Consider the following 22,107-nt stretch of genomic DNA (forward strand, 5'->3'; position numbering starts at 1 on the left):
GCCCACAAAGTGAGCCAACGCTGTCACGTGCTCAGTGCCCTAGACCAACCTCTAAGCTGTTTGGGAAGGTAGTTAGAGCTCAGCTTAATGGGCACAGAATAACCCTGGATGTGTTATTTGGGTCTCATTTTTAAAACCTGCATCTTCAAGATTTCCTTTCCATAACTCCTAAGACAGGCTATCTACTAAAATGTGGCTCTGTAGTACTTTTTTTCTTTCAGTCAGATGTTTTGTTTTTTTGTTTTTTTATTGCTCATATCTGCCACCACAAAATGAAAAATTAAAACTTTGCAGTCTGGAAAAAGGCACAGAGAGGTTTTTCACTGGGGGAATAAAAAAAAAAAGCAGGTTTTGAAATACTCCCTTCAAAGTTAAAGATTTTCTCCATCTTCTTCCACTTAGAACAGTTTTTGGAATTTATGAAATTGATTTCATTGGATGATTTTGTTTACACAACTTTAAGAATTAACTCTGGCAGTTTCTTTATACACAGAAGTTTTTCTTTCCAAGAAGTAACTTTTGTGAAGGAAGACAGTAAGATGTAGGCAAACATGGTAAGTTATTTGTGAATCTCGACCTAGCCCAAAGGCCTGAGGTGTTCGTTATGCACTAGATTTTCATATTTATTCATACATCTCTACTGAATAAATAAGTTTTGTAAGCAATATGGTGTTTTCTTTAAATTAAGAAAAATTCCTATCTTTATTATTTATAGGACTAGACGGTATGAACAAATAGGTCAAGATAATCACCAAGCAAAATCAATTGAGTACTCTTTGTCAGGGTGCCTTTTCTATACCTGTAATCAGATTTTTTTTTTTATTCAAGCAACAATTTTTCCTTAAACTCCACAGTCTTAATTTTTCAGGGAAAGAGAGGATTTGCAATGATGCCATCAACTCCACACCACCGGGCTACTCCCCGACTGCCCGACTGGGACCCTTCCCGGGCGTTCTGCCCCACCAGCCAGTGAGGACAAGAATTCTTCTGCTGTCCAGCTCTGGAACACCTGGGCCTGCCCTGGCAAGGGGCTTGCTTGCTCACAGAGCCTGACCAAGCACGAAGCGTTGACCAGGAGCCCCAAGCCTTACAAGGGCTTCATTAGTGCCCACCAGGCCTGACTGGTGCATCCACTTTCAAAATCCAATGCATAATGTACATTTCTCACAATGTAGAGAAAATATTTCTAATGAAAGAAAAAATACAAAATACAAGGGACAGAAACTAGGCTTCTTACATTAAAAATTAAATTTTCAAAGTTGTTCCCAACATAACTGTCTTCTCCCTACAGAAGTCTCTGTACTAGTTGAACTTAATTATAAATAAAATGAATTACTAGGTTCACAGGATATAAAATCAGGACTATGAGATCATACAAAGTATTAAATTTGAAATACAACTCAGTTTTTCTCTGGAAAAATGTTGTCATGTTTTTCTGACTTGCACTTCAGAAGTTTCTCAATGTATCAAAACATTAGTTGATTTTAAATATTATATAGGTTAACAAAGAACTTGGCTCTTTAAACTGTGCCTCTCCTCTCATCAAATGTGAACAGCCCCAATTTTTTCCTGTTGGCTACATGTTGAGTGAAGTGCCTTTATGCTAATTTGGAATCACCCCGTCCTATGCTTAGCAACGAATTAATACCAAGATAGCTTTTCATTTTTGAAAAATGAACTGCAATTTTTTAATAAAAATAAATCAAGTATTATTTATTATATTTGACAAGCTACTCAGTTAGCTAGGCAACATTTAGTGATGTCCCCAGATAAAGATTTAGGTAACATTCTTCAAAAATAGGAGTCCCTGGTGAATTCCCAGGACTTGGCACTATTTGTGATTGTTAGTTTTGCCCGTACCTCTGCAAAATAGCAAAAGTGAATCAGTTCAATGAGGAGTTGTCAGCCAGTTGAAATTCAGAAATAAGCTACTAATGGTAATTAATTAAATTCTACTTTATTTCTTAATGTATTATGTGCATTGACTAAGTTGCAAAAATGAAGTAATCAGCTTAATGTACTTTTTAAGTCAATAAAATATTATATCAAATTTAAAAGATATAAAAATGATTTTTAAAAATGTAAATCAAATGAAATATTAATTTATTCTTATTCTCAACAGCAGTATCACTTTCAAAATCCAATGCATAAAGGCAGGCACTTGGTTGTTCCATGGATCTGTCTCTTCTTCAAAAGTGTTTGGAGGGAACAGACCAAGGGACACCCCTTCTAACAGCCTGTGACCACCTTCCAAACTTTTTTCCAGTCACAACCTTTTTGGGGCCATCCTCTTGGCTACCCTCTGCCTCTAGGACCAGCCAATCCCCTATTTTGAGCTTAGTTCCTTATTACCACCAGCCATGAGCTCCCAGATTTGTCAGAATTATTCCACCAAGCGGGAGGCTGCCATCAACTGCCTGGCCCACATGTATCTGCAGGCCTCCTACACTTCCCTCTCTCCATGCTTCTATTTCTACCATGAGGATGTGGTTCTGGATGGTGTGGGCCCTTTTTCCTCAAGTTGGCTGAAGAGAAGCACGTTAGCTCTTGAAAATGCAAAAGCTCAGCCTCCACACCCTCTTCCAAGACATGCAGAAGCCATTCCTAAGATGAGTGATGTACAACCCTGTATGCCATGGAAGCTGCCCTGGTTCTCGAGAACCTGAACCAGGCCCTTTGGGATTTGCATGCCTGGGGTTCAGCCCTCACATACCCCCATCTCTGTGACTTCCTGGTGAACCACTTCCTAGAGGAACAGGTAAAACTCATTAGAAAAATGGGGGACCAGCTGACTAACCTCTGTAGGCTGGCTGGGTTGGGCGAGGATCTCTTCTGAAGGATGACCATCAAGCATGAGTAGGGGCCTTTGACTAGCCCCTCTGGCATCCCCCTGATGCCTGGACTTGTGCCTGAGCTTCTCCCTATAGCCATTAAGGAGCACTTTAACCATCTTGGAGCCCGTTCTCAAGCGTTGGACCAAATAGAAAAAAAAATAAAGCTTTTTGCAGCCAAAAAATAAACAAATTAAATTTTTTTAAATAATAAAATCTGATGGATAAAAAGTACTTTTCTGCCTTTTTTTTAACTACCAATTGAAAGCTCACATTCTTACCAGAAGAAATGCTATTATGAAAAAAACTCTAGACATGAATAAATCTGATTGTTATATTAGAGAAGACCCTCTACAGAGACTTATGCTGTGTCCCTCTAAATACATCTTCTAAATGGATTTCATCCACAAGTGAGAACTACCAAATATCCAGACACTGGCAGTAAAGGACAGATAAATGGAAATACTCAAAGTTTAGTAGGCAAGACAGTCTTTCCGCCTTTTCTTTTTGTGGTGATATGCTACTTGAGATATGCCCAAAGCTACCATGCTGTACATGGGATAGAGTTATTGCCTACATCCTGCCACAGTATTTAGGAAAACTTTAAGGATAAAGCAGAATTCAAAAGGGGAAAAGAGGTACAGGTTGGGAAGGAGAGAAAGGTAGAGACAAGAGGATCACACATTTCACAGGAAAGGAAGGGTCAAATGAATGTGACTATAAGAATTATTACCATGTTATTAGGTATGAAAGGCCATAAAACGTAAGATACATTGCTTTTTCTGCTAAACCAAAAGAACCTTAAAAGAGTTTCCAAACTACAGGAAAGCTTCAAAGTAACAGATTTAAAATAGAAAGAATCCATAGTTATTTTATAAGGCCAAGGGTTTAATGCACCAAGTGAAAAAATAAACCATAAAGGGAGGATGCAAACTAGCCCAGAGAGAAATCAGTCATATCACACACATGTGGTCATTGGATTTGACTGGCAAAATCTGAGTTTGAAAAGTGCTATGTATTTTATTATGCTATGTAAGCGATCCCAGCAACTTGAGACCAGATTAACTTTACCGAAAATTTCTTTCTTTACTACTCAAATTAAATCTGCGACAGTGGATGGGGAACTGCTAAGCATACCCAAATGCTCTGCTCTCTCTACATGTCAGTCACTAAGCAGAAGCACTTTGTAAACCTACCTGGGGTGTCATCAGTGATAAGAAGTGCTGCTACATCTAGTCAAGGATGGAAATTATCCTTGTTCTGCAGAAACCTCTGTACTGGAAACTTCTACAGAAATGCACAAATTCCTTCCCTGGATCTACATTCTTTAACCACTAGGGAGTTTCTTTTATTTTACTTTTTTAAATATTTTATTTACTTATTTAGAGAGAGAGAGAGAGAGAAAGCAGAGAGAACAGAAGGGACAAGCCGACTCCAAGCTTGAATGCAGAGCCCCACACAGGGCTTGATCTCAAGACCCCAAAATCATGACCTGAGCTGAAATCAAGAGTCAAATGTTTAATGGACTGAGCCACCCAGGCACCCTAACTACTAGGGAGTTTCTTGAAGTCAGGGTCATGGCTGCTGCAAATGAATATTCCTCAGATGCCTAACAGAATGACTAGCACACACAAAAAAAGTGTTGTATTTTGGATGAATGAACAAATGGATTTTCTTGCCTATGTTGTGTTCATATGACTTAAAGCAAAGTAATGAGAAAGGTTTGCATTAATTAGTAAAAGTAATACACTTTCTTTCATTTTGCCCCAGTGGCAATAAGATACCCAGACTATGATGGCCCTTAGACTACCTGTCTGACCAAATGTGTCAGCTTCATATAGCATCCTACAAACACTCAGAATAATACGAGTCTGCATCCTACTGGGAATGTTGAAGGGGATAAAAATCATTCTAAAACAAAGTGAAGGGCAGCCTGGGTGGCTCAGCAGTTTAGTGCCACCTTCAGCTCAGGTCGTGATCCTGGAGTCCCAGGATTGAGTCCCACATCGGGCTCCCCTGCTGGAGCCTGCCTCTCCCTCTGCCTGTGTCTCTGCCTCTCTGTCTCTCATGAATAAATAAATAAAATAAAATCTTTTATAAATGAATAAATGAATAAATAAATAAATAATAAATAAATAAATAAATAAAACAAGGTGAAGGTTTCAGTGAGTGGCTCCATTTTAGATAAATAAGGAAATTCAGATGGAGGGGATACATTTACATTTACAGATTCTTGATGCCTGAGAGAAGAGTTCAGAATACTCCTTGTTTTCTTGTGAAGCCACCCTGACATCAACAGTGCTATACTCAAAAAATGTTAAGTCTAGTTTGAGAGAAGATATACAAACTATCACGAAACATAATATAGCAATGAAAATATAAGGCAGCCACAAAAAAAAAAAATAGTACAAAGTAATGAAAAGCTTAATTAAGGAAGCAGGACTGGGATAAGACCTTGGGAACTAAGACTTGAGTGAGCTGGGTTAGGAATGAGCATAAGCAATGAGCATATTCCATGTAAAAAAAAAAAAGTCCTTAAAAACCAAAGTTTGGGGATCCCTGGGTGGCGCAGAGGTTTAGCGCCTGCCTTTGGCCCAGGGCACGATCCTGGAGACCCAGGATCGAATCCCACATCGGGCTCCCAGTGCATGGAGCCTGCTTCTCCCTCTGCCTGTGTCTCTGCCTCTCTCTCTCTGTGACTATCATAAATAAATAAATAAATAAATAAATAAATAAATAAATAAATAAATAAATAAAAATTAAAAAAAAAAAGAAGTGTTTAAAAAAAAAAAAAAGTTTGGCATTTTGCCTCATTACACATCCTTCTGATCGTTTCTTCGGCCCCATCCAGAAACTAAATCTTTACCATTCCTGCATCCTTTCATTTTATGCCCCATCCATGTTGCGGGGGTGGGGGGGGTGGGAAGCCTCCTTTTCCTGATACCCATTACTACTAAGGGGCATCAGAGAGTTTTCAAATTGCATTTTAAGCCAATATTTCAAAGCTAAACCAGTACCTCAGAGATAATACAGCTGAATCCCCCCATTTTACAAAGGAAGAAAGAAAGGTCTAGAGATAAAAGGTGACTTTTCTGAAATCACATCGTAGTTAGTGGCCACTCAGTCTAGACCATAAGTATCTAAAATCCATTTGATGGGAATGCGTAACGCTGGCTGTTCAGAATCCCGGGCTTGCTATCTCCTGAGATCAAAGAAAACTCGACGTGTTGGCTTGCAGCTTCCTTCTCTCTTACTAAATAAATATCATTGTTGATATGAGAAAAAGTAGAGGCTGGATTGAGGTCCCCTCAATTGCAACTGTAAAACCCAGCATTCCTGGAGAGCCGAAACCCAATGCCTCTTGAGTAGTTTATCTGGCAGGAATGCAGAAGCAGAACGCTCACCCAAGGAGGGACTCAACTACAAAGATTGGCGAAGACCACACCAACCAGTCTGGGCCAAGGTGGACCATAGGCCTGACATTTTGCTGACGCTTTCCCTCATTAGAATACGAAAAATTCTGCCCAGCAGTGGAAATTTAACATGCAAATGAGACACACATTGCAAATTCTTTCCACTGTGCCTGTGCACCCAACTTCCTCTCTCTCTACCTGTCCTACATGCTTGGATGCCACTCCTTTCCCACCTTACTGACCCTCTTTAAAAACACTTTCTGGCCTTTGTTCTGAGAGCCAGCATGAAGCAGCCTGTCTTTTATGTTGTCTCCTTTGTGCTGGAGCATCAGCCTCAATAAAAGCCTTGCCTGGAAATTCTCTTTTGGCCCCAATTTCTACTGTTTGGAGAGCACAAGGACCAGAGCAGGAAACAATTATATTCTGATAAAATTAGGCGATTTTATTATTATGTGGTACACTCTAATTTCTTTCAATTGTCTCTTTTCTAGACTCAGGTATTCTTTCATCAGTATTCAAAAATAAAACTCAAAATAAATAAATAAATAAATAAATAAATAAATAAATAATAAAATTCATAAATGTCTAGAGGTTTTAATGTATGGTTTTCGAATATGATGTGATTTCCATAGTTTCTCTATATCAACTATGTAGATCAATATTTACCAGAGGGCATACCCGTTTGTCCCCTTATTTGTTATATCTAAGGAGAAATAATTATATTATCTAATTACCTTCACCCATCTGTGATCTTCCCATGCCATTACCTAACGAATTTTTGCTTATCCCCTTTGCCTTACTCTGTAATTCTTAAAATATATACAAGGTGTTGACTAGGTTTTATATAATTTTCACTTTACTCCTTACCTTTGCTGGTCATATTAATTTGCATTTTCTTCACTTAGTCCTGGAATATTTCTATTTCTTCTCTGTTCCTGAATTGAATACTATATGGATTAAGCAGAAAATAATATATTTGTCTACGGAACATCTACTGAAAAGTTTTCATGCTACTCATCCTTACAAAAGCATGTCAAATTAATTATGAAAACATTTGGAAATTATGTTTCTATACTAGAGCTACATAACTCTAGCAAGGCAGGGCCTTGTTCAACAATGAGAACAGCCCAATTTCCAAGGAACTCAAGGAGAAACATGACTATATTCTAGTAACCAATCACATAAAGCAGATATTAGTCCCAAGCAAGCCAAAAGTGTACACCATTTTCTACTTATTAAAAAATTATATTTGGGGAAATGATTTGAGTACTCATACAATCTGTATCAATTTTTTTTTTAAACTTTGAAAAAATAAACTTTATATAAGGGGGAAAAGAAGTCATAGAGATGACTTTCTAGTATGACAGAGATAGCCATATATATATGCAAAAGCTAGAAATCTCCAATCCTGTCTTTATTTAAAGTTTAGAGATAATATTTTATGAATGATCCAGTGGTCAATGGAAGCTGCTCACCTAGAGTCCCCTCTCTTCATTCTAATATTAATTGAAGTCCCCAATCTCCTCTTATCTGCAATTCTGATATCCAAAGTCTCAGAAAACTGAAAAAAAATTATAATCTATTTTGAGGCAATCTGAACACGTATGCAGCCTGAATTCATTTAAGCTGGCTTACACTGAAATAAAGTTATGTATCATATTTATTTGTCTTACCTTGTATGAATATTCACAAATATCCCTGCTGAAATATTTTATAAATGTGTTTGATTATTCAATGCCAAAGTCTCTGCTGTTGGTATTACATAATAGACTACATTACTTTTCTAAAATTTAAGTATATTTGAATTCAAAATACATCTGGCTAGGAGGACATATATTGATATTAGTAATTTATACAGCAATATATAGTTTTCAAATCATTTTTATACGTATGATTCTCTATCCCCTTCAAAACATTGAAAGTCATATACATTTTCAGTGAGAAATTAGACTCAGGATAGCTTGGTGACCTCTCTAGGATTTTGAAGCCAATAATAGCCAGGCCTTGAACCTATGACTGAATTAAAGTTCCATCATTTGATTTAACTTAATGAGTGCCTACTACTGAGTACTGACCGTGTACTAGGGATTTCTTCACTCTCCCAAATCTGGCTCATTATCTGAAGTTTAGTATTTTAGGAAAAAAGCTATTCACAGAGTTTAAGGAAAAGTTTCTAACTTTGGCAAACCTTGGTGATTATTAAACATGGGTTTGATTATCATAAATGAAGTTGGTGTCCTTCCCACGTTGTCATGCAAATGTTAATTCTCATACATTGTCCACCACCTAAGCTATCTGACTACCTATTGAGATCTCCCTTCTTTATGAGTATTTCTGACATTTTTAGTTACCAAACAAACCCAATCCTAAAAAGCAATAATTTTCCTATTCTGAAATGAATATGTGATTAATTTTAGGAAAGTTCTGTGTGATCTGTCGGTAATATATTTTAAATCTTTCTTGTGCTTCTACCTAAGATAGGCATTGCATTTCAAAGTATTAAAGTTCATTTTGTTGGCACCTATAAAGTCTTTCTTTTCTTTTAATGGAAAGTACACCGCTTAGGCTAGGCATTTTGGTGTAATGGCCTCTAAGGAAAGTGTTGCAATCTAAACAGTGAGTTGATCAATTCACTAAAGCTAGCAAGACATTCCTCCAGAACAAGTGTCCAATAACATCTATGCAGTGTTCCACACACACATACACACACACACACACACACACACACACACATACACACCTTGTTCCACATGCATGTGAAGTCCAGCTGACTGCTCTCACATAGCTTCTGCATCACCATCACAGAATGCCCAAGTTAGAAGTACCCTTGGAAAAACTGACCTTAATGACCTTACGAACAAAGCCTAAAGACCAGGTGAGTCTTGCAATTGGTCACATAAACAAATTAGCTAGTAGATGCATTTGAATGAGACAAAACACCCAAGCCGAGCACTTTTTGAAATAAAAGCAATTGTCTTCTAAACTCAATCTACTAACTGCAGTGGAGTGGGGAGAGACACCAAGGATGGATATTTAATAGCGTAATTTGTGGAGTCCTAGGGCTAAAGACAAGAAAAATATTCCTACCTATCTTTTTCTTTCCTTTCTTTGTAAGAGAAGCCTGTTGAAATATAAAGCAGAATGGAAAAACAGAAAAATTTAAAAATGCTATTATTCTTAAAGAGCTAGCTATATCAACTAACATATGGGTGAGAAAAAATTGGATTAAAAATGGATTGGTTTTTTTTTTTTTTTTGGATTGGGTTTAGAAGCAACCAAGCAAAGCTGGAAACCAGAGAATTCAAACCATGAACCTCTGTAGAATTTCACCAAAAACCTCTTTTTTTTTCCAACTCTCTATATATTCTACAAAATGTAATTTGAGGGATGCCTGGGTGGCTCAGCAGTTGAGTGCCTGCCTTCAGCCCAGGCCATGATCCTGGAGTCTTGGGATTGAGTCCCACATCGGGCTCCCTGCATGGAGCCTGCTTCTCCCTCTGCCTGTGTCTCTGCCTCTCTCTCTGTGTGTCTCTCATGAATAAATAAACAAAATCTTAAAAAATATAAAATAAAATAAAATAAAATAAAATAAAATAAAATAAAATAAAATAAAATAAATAAAATTTGAATATCTGCAGAAGCGGCAAATTTCCTCTTTCTTTAATCTCCATTAGTGTTTTTTATATTTATTTACTTATTTATTTTATCTATTTATATATACCTAAACATACATATTTGACCCCAAGGCATTTGAGTCTTGTTTCCTAAGTGTAGTTGGCATTTATAAAGAACTTGAAGGTGATGGAGAGAGTGATGAAGATAGTATTTCAAGGAGTGTTGGGATCATGGAAGATTTGTGGGTAATAGGAAAGCCCTGAAGATATGCACTTGCATAACACAGGAAATAGAGGGCACTGGAGAAGAACAGAACAGAACACATGGAAATGGAAACAGAAACCAATAAGTGAACGAACCTCCGGAATAAGGAGCTGCCTCATTTTTTTTTTCATAAGAACCTTTTTTTAATTATTATTTAGAAATTCAGTTATATACATAGAACAATTAAAATTAAATTAAATTTTGTACAAATATTAAAATACTATCTTCACACCCACTGCAATGTACAGGATACCAAATATATATATATAAAATAAAATAAAGCAAGCCCAAACTGATTGAGTGACATCCTGCACAGAGTCAATGATGCATGTGTTGTTTGAAACCATTATATACGAGTACCATTCTGCAAAGGAGTCCATAGTGGTGTGATAAGAAGCCAGGGCAGGGTGTGGTGGGCTGCCTTGCAACCCTCATCCGTTTCTCCTCCTGCTTGGCAATCTGAGTGCTTGGCCTCCAACTTGCCCTCCAGTTAGCTCTGCTGCCAGACACTGACCCGGATCTCTATAATGTAACACTCTTTCGCTTTTACTCGCTGCCTTGTCAGCCTTTTCAGGAACTTTCCTGGTCTTTTTCCTCTAGCTTGTCAGATGTTGGTACTCTAGGCTACTGCTAATTCCCCTTTCCCTCTCACTCACCTTATCCTGAGCTCTCCTTTGAGAAGATTTTCACCTCTTCATGAGTAAAATCATGCTGAGAAATACAAAAATACCTCGAAATAAATGATTATGAAAATGCTCCGTGTCAAAACTTGTGATTTTCTGCTTAATTGGAACTTGGAAAATTATAGTGCTTAGATTAGAATATGAAAAAGATAAAACTTATATTGTGAAGAATCCAACTTGAGAACTTTGAAAGTGGATGACATTATACTAATAAAGGCCAAAAAAAAAAGGAAAGGAGATAGTAAATATTAATGAAATATTTTTACGAGGCACACTAAATTCTCAATTTTCTCATCATTCTGATGAATTAGAATTGTTAGCAATATATAACATTTATAACTTTAGAGATATATAACCTCTCGAGAGTTGAATCCACTTACATTTATTGTGATTGTAATACATGTGAATTCTATCAACCATTCCATTTTGTACTATTTCTCCCACTGTCTTTTCTTATTGCCTTCATTCGGAATTTACATTTTTTTTCCACTTTCTTCTCATTTTCCTTTGTACTATTTTATAAGTTATTCACTCTATTTCTATTCTTTTAAAGGTTTTCCCCCACAAATTTAATATGCATCTTTCACTTAACAAAGTCTAAATTTAATCCTGTGCATTGTCTTGCTGAACAAAAGAGATTTTTGAATGCTTTCATTTCTATTACTTTCTCCCAGAATCTGCAACTTCCATCCAGTGGTTGTGCCATTTCCATAACCCTACAAATTAGAGATTCTTCTTGTGTTTTTCATACAGCCAGCACACATTTAGATTTCACCAACTGGTGTATCATCCTTGAACCAGTCCCCTTGTGTACTGCCCCCCGCTTGGTCACATGGACGCCCTGAAGCCCAGAACTTCACCTCACACAAATCACCCACATCAAAATAGGGGCAGGGATGTGTTCACCAGATAGAAAAATCACCTAGCTGCTGATAGCCGAGAAAAGGGAGAATGGATTCTGGGCAGGCAAATAGAGCAGATGTCCACTACAGATGGCCTGGCAGAAGCCCCTCTCGCTGACATTCCCTCCACTGGGCCTAGATTTAACCAGAGCTGCTCTGTGACTTCTTATATTAAGCACCCAGGGTGTTTTAATTTCAGGGAGTTTTACAAGATGGGAAAATGAGACCATTCTGAAATGACTAAGTAGAGGTAACTAGCCCAAGTGGGACCATTATAACCACAGTTCCAACAATGCCATGAATATCAAAACAAATGGCAAAGCAAAGAAATGTTCTGGAGGAGATTTAGCAGGTCAGCAATTCTTACTGGTGTGGGCTGACTTAATCAGCTCCTGCCACCAGAGAGGAAATAACAACAGGCTGTTGTTGAACAAAATCACAGAGAATTACAATTGTCTAAAAAGCCATCCCACCTGGTAGCCCCGAAGTGTCTCCTTTACTGAATGTCTCAAGTAACAGCCCAGCAGGCCATGGGAGAGCGCTGTTTACCTCCCCAGGCTGAGCCTTGTTTCCCAGCGGGTCCGCCTGTGGGGGCTTTGCTTGTGAGGTTTGCCTGAAGAAATAGGGTAATGTGATTTTGAATGTGCTGAAACACAGAGTCATTAGAGAGAAATAAAATTGTCTGAATTTTTTTAATGGGTATTTTCAGAAACTTTAAGATGTTTAGTCATTGCCCAGCACTGGCTTCTCACTGCACTGCAGAGGAGCTATTAGGGAAATGATTTAAGCACTTTTGGGTAATGAAGGTTTTTGTGTCTTTTAGTGTGCTTCTAATTGCATATTTAAAGACTGAGGTTACTTGGAGTGATGGTGCTACATACCCAATGACCAAGAAAAGAGCAATAGAGACAGCACGGTCTGTTGGATTAAAAACCCACAAGACTCTACCATCCACCCCCTGCCACCAATAGAAAGTTGCTCAGCTGTGCTGTGCAAGAACCCGTCCATCTGTAGGAAGGCATAAATTACTGGTAACATAATGACAATAGTAATGTCATACGCGGGATGTAGACATATTATATAGATATATACATATTTATTATTTATAGCACCCTTATGTGACTACATCAAATATGAAAATTGAATAGGAAAAAAATATGTGCTGCTTGGTAACGTGGGCTAAGAATGAAAGTATGAAGCATGATTATTAAAGGAAATGAAACATTCTACTGCTACGAGAGAAAGGAATTGAGAAGATAAATTATGGCCATCTTATGAACAAGCCTAGAATTAAAATGTCCCAAAATTCAAAACACCGAACTCTAGAGGGAACTTGCTGTGCAGGTTGTCTGAGTCCATGAATTTGCCACTGTAGACACATTCACTGCATAAAGTGTGAGCCCTTTGAGAACGGGGAGCTGAAAATACAATGGTCGCTGCTTCTCTGGCTCAAGCAATGGCACTCTCTCCTGTGACTCCATCTACTACTCTGATTGGCCTATCTTAATGGTCTTCTCTTCCTCTGTCTGACCCTTTGATGCTCAGGATTTTCCTGGGATTCCATTTGCAGGTCACTTTTCATACTGCTCTAAACGCTTTCTTTGAGGCAGTGCCATTACCCAGGATTTCAAATCCAGCTCTGGGTTAACAGTGCCCCAGGTGAATCCTTCAGATCCATTTTGCCAGTTGCCCACTTGATCCACAACCTGGAAAGTCTCAAAGGTACTTCATTTTTCATCTGTATTCATTGCATCTCATTATTCTCTTCCCATTTTCCCCCTCCTAATTTATCCTTCCGATAATTACTAATTTATTAAATAACAGTTCACTCAAGCCAAATACCACTTCTCCACACAGACACTCTATTCACTCACGAGGTCTATAAGTGGTATATTCTGCTCAGATCAAAACACAGGCTCCCCCATCTCTATTATAAATGCCTTAGATAAGGATCTAATTGCTTCTTACTTACCTCTCCACCTATGATCTTTTCTTTCCATCCCACATCTATTTTCCTAAACTGCAAATCTATGCCACTTCCTTTTGTATCTAATATCTTTTCAATAACTATGGAAAAAGATTCAAATGCTTTGAAAAAGCATACTGTGCATCTCCATCTGGCCCCAGCCTATCTCTGTCCTCAACACATCACTTAAGTCTTTGGACAAACTTTGCTCTACCCTGAGCAGAGCATGTCTGTCCACACAGCTGTGATGTTACTCCTGGTGTACTCTGACACCTTCCCACCAACCTTCTCCTTGAAGAAAGCTTATCTACTGTTTAATATCTACATTAACTAACTTCTCTTTCCCCAATACTCCACAAATGATTTCTTGTTGCCCCCTGCTAGATTCCCTGTCGTAGTCACTGTTATTAGTTATCATGTAGCATTGAAGTGTCTGCTGACTTCTCCCATTTCCTCTTCTACTCTAAGCTTCTCAACGGTAAGGATAGATCTTATTCATCTGCTATGCACAGACCCTCTCACTCGCTACTGGATAATGGGATATTAGATAAGAAACAAGGAACTTGGCCAAATACATGACTAAAATAAGTTGAAGTAAATCAGATGACGTACGTTTACGTCCAAAATCATTAACTACCTTATTGATCCTGAAAAATGACCTTTATGCTTCTCTCAGCACCAATTTCCTCATCTGTCAAAAAAGGGAGTTGGACTAAGTGTCTAACATGTTTATTCCCAGCACTTTTACCCTACACATCCATAATTCAGTGAGTCAAGATGAAGATTTATGCCTGCATTTTTTTAAGTTTTATAGAAATTTACCATATTCACTCATGAGAAGACAAGATTGGAAAGTCAGTGGTCTGCCAAATATCAAAATATTTTATAAAGTTTTAACAGTTTAATCTTGTCATAGCATCAGACGAATAGATTTCTGGAAAAGAACAGAGAACTCAAAATTGATCTATGTGTACATGGTAATGAATAACAGAATAAGATTCACTATGCAGTGATTAAAGAATAAGGTAGTTAAAATATGTTATTAGGAAAATTGATCATCCATGTGGAAAAAATAAACTTATGTGACTATAATACAACATATCCAAAAATATATTCCAGATGAATTAATGGCCTAAGATATGGGAGATAAAATTTTTTAACGATTAGAAAATAGCAGACCTTTCTGACTCTTATATGGTGCCTGCTATACCTTAGACACTCGAATGCCATACAAACATTAATTCTATCAATAACCCTATTAAGGAGGGAAATCCAATTATTATTTTATTATTATTCAATTTACAGAAAAGGTAATTATGCATCAGAGAGGTTAATAAACTTCCTGAAAGGTCACAGATAATAAGGGACTGAATCAGGATTCAAATTTCTTGTCCCAGCAACTGATCTCTTAAGCCCTGGCAGCAATGAGAGAAAGGCAGCTTTCTTTAAAAAGAACTGAAAAGCATAATAACAGGGAAAAAGGGATACAAATGTAACTAAAAACTTTTAACAGTAATTCAATTTCATGTCTTAAAACAAATCAGACTGGGAGAAAATACTTGCTTTATAGATGACCCACAAATAATTGTTCCAACCCTACATATAAATAAGGAAAAAAAAAATCACTCAACAAAAAAAGTACAAAGAGTATACGAACCCACAACTTTAAAAATTTAATTTGGATTCTAATAATAAAAAGATACTGAATCTCTCTGATAACTAAGCAAATAAAATTCTCAAAAATAAAGAGATAATGTCTTTTCCCATGGGACTGAATAAAAGTCACTTTGTTATGTCAGACGTTGACAGATACTCCCTCTAAGCATGGAAATTGATCAACCAATTAGGTAACACATAAAAAAAGTTCAAGTAACTACTATTAAAAAAAAAAAAAAAAGTGACCTAACAGTTCCTACTGTATCTACTCCTAAAGAGATCACTAGCACATAAAATAAAGAAATATGTACACGGATATTCACTGCCACAGTTTGTAATAGTAAAATATTGTGAACTCTCTAAGCATCTATCAGACGAGGACTGGGTACATAAAAGGTGGCATATATATATATATATATATATATATATATAAATAAATAAATAAATGAGTACAAGAAATGAGCCAGTTAACATAGATAAATCCAAAAACAATTTTTTAGTAAAAACAAGAGCTGTTCAATAGTGCAAAAACAGAATCCAATTTATGTAAATGTATAAATAACATGAAATAATATTATAAATTCCCGATGCGTACATATATGTGCATTTTTAAAGGAATTATTTTATTATTTATTAATAAATATTTATTATTAATAATTATTTTAGTATTATTTATAAACTATTATTTAGTTTATTTTTAAAGGAACAAAATAGTAGTGCCTGAGTGCCACCTTTGGTTAGTTGACCAACTCTTAGCTTCTGCTCAGGTCATGATCTCAGGGTTGTGATCTCAAGGTCATGATATTGAGCCCCTTCTCAGTCTCCGCATAGAGTCTGCTTAAGATTCTCTCTGTCACTGCCCCTCCCCTCTGTTCTCTTGCTCTCTCTCTCTCTCAAATAAATAAACAAATCTTTTTAAAGAAGGAATAAAATAATATACTACAAAAGTTATGATATGGTTAATTCAAAAGAAAAGAGAAGCGGGTAGATGGAAACTGGTCAGCTTTATCTACAATGTTATAATTTTCTTTAAGCTATTGTGTTTGTACATTACATAATTTAAAAAAAAACACTTAAATAATCTATTTTTAATTATGTCACAGATAGTACTATGGAAACCTATAGGAAATTCAAGGACTTCCAGAATCAAATCTTAATAACCAGGTTGATGTAAATTATTTGAAGTTTGAAAAAATTAAGTAGGAAGCAGAAGGGGATGAAAAACTTAAGCAAACATTTTCCCCCATCTATCATAAGGCAGTGTTATTAAATTATATTTTAAGCTACAGAAATGCTATTACAGATATAAAAGCAATCTGTGGTAACTGGAGGAGAAATACAGATCCACTAGCACTCTGATAAACTGCTGGGGTTTCTGCTTTTTTATTTCTTATTCTTTGGAATATGCATAAAGGAACTGATAAGATGGTTTAATTAAAAGAAGTAGAAAACCAGTGTTCTTGGAGATAATCTAATAATACTGCCACTACTTCCCTGCGTACTCAGCTCTAGGTCTTATTGTCTGACTATCTGAAAGAACAGAGCATGTTATAAAGCAAAACGCTTTCCTCCTCTGTGTTACTTTTATCCCTGAAATAGACTTAAGAGAAGAAAGGTACATTTCCTTCTCCAATTTTTAAAAACCCTATTTGTAAGATTCACATATCTGTTCTAATATAGACACCATGTGTAATTAACTCAACCACTGAACAAACTATTTACAATTTTAAAGCCAAAGCCTTATGCATAATTTTATTTCAAACAATTTGTGACTCATTCATTTGTGAAAAATAGAGGCATGACATTTATTTAACAGCTGTCGCTGCCCAAGTAACCCAGAAGCTAGTGTGTTGTGGGCCATTTTTCTCCCTTGGCCAACATCCATTTTCTTGGTTTGGATCTCTCTTTTCTCTGAGTAGATCCAGCATTTTCACCTACTCTTAACAGAATTCAGAGTTTGGTCACGTGGCCTAGAAATGTCATTCTAGTTCAAGCACCATATCTTCACCCTAAAATTCTGAGTGATCAGTGTTCATGCACAGCTCAGTTTCTCTTAAGAGAAACTTAAGGCACAGTAAACACTTTATAATTTAGAAATGTCACAGTGAGGGATGCCTGGCTGGATCAGTGGTTGAGTGTGTCTGCCTTTGGCTCAGGTCGTGATCCCGGGGTCCTGGGATCAAGTCCCACATTGGGGTCCCCACAGGAAGCCTGCTTCTCCCTTGGCCTATGTCTCTGCCTCTCTCTCTGTGTCTCTCATGAATAAATAAATCTTAAAAAAAAAAAAGAAATATCACAGTGACTTGATATGACCCATCGATGATTACATCCTACAAATTGATGTAGATTACCTGATTACATAATATATACACACACACAATGCATTATAGTACAATATATTTGAACATAAATATATTCACTTATATATTGTCATTTATTTGATTATTGAGTAATCATACTTACTCTATACTCCACACTACATACAAACATATACATATACAAACACTCTTACACATTTTTGTCGTCTCAAGTGAACCATGGGTGGAATAAAGCAAGTCCTGACACATAATGAACATAGTTGATATAATTAAGAGGAAAACAAGTTAATTAGATGCATATTTGAGGCTTAAAAAAATTAAGTGATTTTCCAAATGCATAGGCTCTACATCTACAATGACCAAATCATTCTTCCCTGAATTAAATTCATACAGCAAATGTCTGACCTTCATCTTATTCTTTATTCAGAATCCTTAACATGGGATTATATTAGAAAAATAGTGGTCCTCTCTAACATTCTTCTGGCTTTAAAAAAAAAAAACAGGGGTCAGGGGAGAAGTCTCACATCCATCCAGTATATAAAATAATAAGAAGCCAGGTGCCTGAATGGCTCAGTTGGTTAAGCACCCAACTGGATTTCCCTTGAGTCAAAATCTCAGGGTCCTGAGGTAGAGCCCCAAGTCCAGCTCAATACACAAGTGTGGAGTCTCAAGATTCTTTCCATTCCTTCTCAATCGCCCTCTGCTCCTGCTTCCTCTGCTCACATTTCTGTGTGCTCGCACGCAGGCACTCTCCCTCTCTTTCTCTTTCATAAATAAATAAATAAATAAATAAATAAATAAATAAATAAATAAATAAAATCTTTTTAAAAAAAACTTAGAAGTGCTACAGATGCATGCCAGTTTGTGCATTATTTATGTGTGGCCATGTAATCTGTCTTAGGAAAGTTTGAATTCAAACGTATTACTGTCCTTAAAATTTTCACCTCATTAAATTTTTTCATCTTTATATGCTTCTCTTTCCCAGAAAGACAAAACAAAGACAAAATACAGGTAAGAATAATGGTAAAAGCCATTTTCTTTTGGTTTTCTTTTATATTGTCTTTTGGTTTTCTTTTATATTGTCTTTTAGACCCACATTTATTAAGCACGGTTTCAACTAAAATATTATCATTTGGTATTGGGGTTGAGATTTTGTTTCTATGTAATGATAAAGCTGCGAAAATTTGTAGTATGACCTCACTGTGTGGCTGAGTTGGACACCGGGCCTTAAGCAGTAATTTGGACTGAATTTTGGAAACTCATCCTGTAAAAAAGACTGGAAAAAATTCAAGTTACTTATTAAGAAATAAACAACTAAATGTTAATTGTTAAAGCTTCATTCTCTTTTTCCTTTCTTTTTGAAAGTGAGATCAAGGTTGAGTTGCTAATAAAATCATAATGATTAGCCTGTCCTAATTTAATTTATGTATTTTCTTGTGGTCTTTGACTTGGAGAAGTGACTTAACACAAGGGTAGATTTTTTTTTTTTTTATTGAGGTATAACATACCCTTAAAGACAGAGTGTGTGTGCGTCTGTGTGTGTGTGTATTCCAAATTATAATCCTTATTTTGATATGAATGCATATAAAAACTTGTTTTTGTTGATATTTTTAGAACTATCTTTGTAGTCTGCAGCAAAAGAAAAGAGAGAACTTTTTTTTTAATGTCTACTTTTTCTGATTTCCACTAAGGCTTTTACATACTTCCAGAGAATTTTATAGGTGATTTAATGCTGATGAGAATTTTATCTTATATTTAGTTCAATACATTATTATCCCCCAAATAAACCTTTACTTTTCCTTTAATTTGCAAACAGCAGTATAATATCTTATAAATTTGCAGTGATGCCTACTGGAAAATTCCAGTAAGAGTGACTTCCCTCCTAGTATATATAAAATCTGTTGTGACAGCCTCTAAACATGTGTGTTCCATAATCTGGTTATTTGATGACCTGAACTCTTCCTCTCCATAGAAAACATTTCCCAATGGCGCATTAAATTTCCTTGTATACTGAGCAAAACCAGGCCTCAGGATATCCAGAAGCATCTTTGCAAAGATCTGGAGTTTTCATCAGTGATTTTTGCTTATGAAATTCAACTCTGATGGAATGACCATGGACTAGTGTATTATTTACTAGAATGTCCTTTACTAGAATGTACCAGAATTTTCCAATCAACCCCTTTTCCATGCCGACTCCTTGTCAATGTATTTGGAAGTACAGGTTCCACCACCAATTTCTCAGGTGGCACTATATTACCTTAGGTAGTAAATCTAAGTTAGCAAGGATCTTCTAGATGAAGGAATAACATCAGGAATAACATCAGAGCATACAATATCCTTAATTTCTTTATCTGGAAAAGAAAATAATAGCAGTCACTATGAAGTTTTCATTAGGTCAACAGACAGAACTGAGCTTTCTGGATGGCAGTGACACGTAGTTCTGAACAACCTGATGGGCATCCGCCTACCAGCCCCAAAGCAGCTGCATCTCCCATTTGTTCTTCAACCAAATTTACATGACTTTATCTGCTTAAGAAAAATCACAATTCAGAATGTTAAATACGTGAGCTCAACGATTATATTCCATTTCTCTTTTCTGCAAAATTCCTTTAGTTCATAATGAATGATTTGTTAGACATCACCTCATATTGACTGGCATGGGAGGTCCTTCATGACTGTGACTTTATATTATCTCAATCAATATTCAATAACATGATTACCTTCCTCTCTCACAAACATTATACTTTAATAATCATGGAACCAAAAAAGGGCTTGATTCCTTCCCCTTCTGCCCCCAACACCAGGAGCAACAACAAAAATAAAACAAAAAACCTTTTCTTTTATACATTAGTGACTCGAATATATATAATCTTAGATTCTTTGTTTTTCCATCTCCTAATTCTATTCATCATTAGCCTTACAAATATGTTTTGAATCTTGCTGCTTTTCTCATTGCCATTAGGCACTAAGACGTAGAGGTTCAACACTCTCCCTCGGTTGGATCAATGCAGGACCCTCACGTGGTTTCCTTCCTTCCCTCAATGGTTCCAAGAATTGTTCATGTACACGAAGGGGCACCATTCCTCTAATATATATGGTATATTTGTTTATTAATTAGAACACTTAAGTTGGATGAGCTGTCGTATTCCAACAAAATCTGAATAATACAATAATGCAAATTCTCTGACAGGTAGAGAATACAGTGAATTATATTCACTGAAAATACAGTGAATACGTGTCTTAATAGATACCTTTTTCTAATCTACAAAAAAGCATTATATGAGTTATTGGCGTCTCTATTTCCTCCCACAATCTATTCTCCACACAGCAAGCCAGAATAATCTTTTTTTAAACAGGTGTAAGATTATGTTAATCCTCTTTTTAAAACCCTGCTATGATTCTCATTAAATTCTGAATAAATTTCTAATTCCCTACTGCTGCTCCTTAGACCTTAAAGAATTTGACCCTGGCCTATTTGCACAAGCTCATCTTAAACCTGTTCCCCAAATGTTCATTCCACCTCAGTCAGCCTGGTTTCCCATCATTTCCTAGAACTTGAAACACTTTTTTCCTCTCAAGTTTTAGGCACTTGCTGCTTCTTCTGCCTAGAAAATTATTTACTCTTATCTTCACATAGCTGACTCTATTTCATTCCTTTCATCTGAGTTCAAATATTACCTCTTTGGAGAGGCTAAAAGCGTTAACTTATCTAAAAGAGTATGCTTCTCCCTTCTTGGTTACTCTGTCGTTATCACCCCACTTGTTTATTTCATAGAATTGGCTTTAAGCCACAAACATGCTTTTATTTAGTTGCCGTCTTTTAATCTTCAGCCTTTCTCCAATAAAATATTAACCAATATAATTAAGGATGTTCCACAATTATCCCCAACACAAGAAATGGTGTTTGGCATTTAGCAGGTACTCACTACATTTAACAGAATTTATTTAATTCCATTTGGTCTTTGGGTGACCTCTATGAATTGATTTATATCTCCCCAAGCTCCTGTGTTGAAGCTCTGATCCCCCAAATGTGAATCCTTAGGAGATGATTAATGTTAAGCAAGGTCATAATGACAGGACTCTAATCTGACAGGACTGATGGCATTATAAGAAAAGCGCTCTCTCTCTCTCTCTCTCTCTCCATCTCTTCTTCTCTCTCTTTCCCTCTCCCCACCCCCCCCCACACACACAGAGGATAGATTAATGGTTGTCCATAAGCCTGCAAAAATGGCTACCCCTAAGCCTGCAAAGGAGCCGTCAATAAAAGAGGAACCTTTTCACAACCTTGATCTTGGGCTTTCCAGCCTTGAGGACTGTTTGAAAATAAGTTGTTGTTTAAGCCACTTACTCTGTGGTAATTTATTATGGCAAGGCCTTAATACCTAACATGACAAAACAGCACTTTACCAAAGAGTAAATTCAGCACACATGACGGTGTAACCTGTATTTGGTATTTAAA

The 22,107-nt window shown here is 36.5% G+C and overlaps 1 long non-coding RNA gene across 16 annotated transcripts in view; it reads right to left on the minus strand.

Annotated features, from left to right (window-relative positions):
- Positions 1 to 22,107, minus strand: part of LOC112650732 (uncharacterized) — a 94,118-nt gene that overhangs the window by 55,380 nt on the left and 16,631 nt on the right. For 11 of the 16 annotated variants that reach the window (XR_007407183.1, XR_007407196.1, XR_007407192.1 and 8 more), the window contains 5 exons: positions 19,906 to 19,999; positions 10,780 to 10,834; positions 9,332 to 9,365; positions 7,720 to 7,805; positions 7,112 to 7,191 (listed from right to left, as the gene is read on the minus strand). This is a non-coding gene — a long non-coding RNA (uncharacterized LOC112650732). Of the gene's footprint in view, positions 1 to 7,111; positions 7,192 to 7,719; positions 7,806 to 9,331; positions 9,366 to 10,779; positions 10,835 to 12,181; positions 12,322 to 19,905; positions 20,000 to 22,107 lie in introns of all 16 variants that reach the window. The other 5 variants (XR_007407190.1, XR_007407193.1, XR_007407197.1 and 2 more) reach the window with 5 other exon arrangements.

The sequence above is a fragment of the Canis lupus genome, chromosome 29, assembly GCF_003254725.2.
Source record: "Canis lupus dingo isolate Sandy chromosome 29, ASM325472v2, whole genome shotgun sequence".
In the NCBI taxonomy this organism is placed as follows: Eukaryota; Metazoa; Chordata; class Mammalia; order Carnivora; family Canidae; genus Canis; species Canis lupus.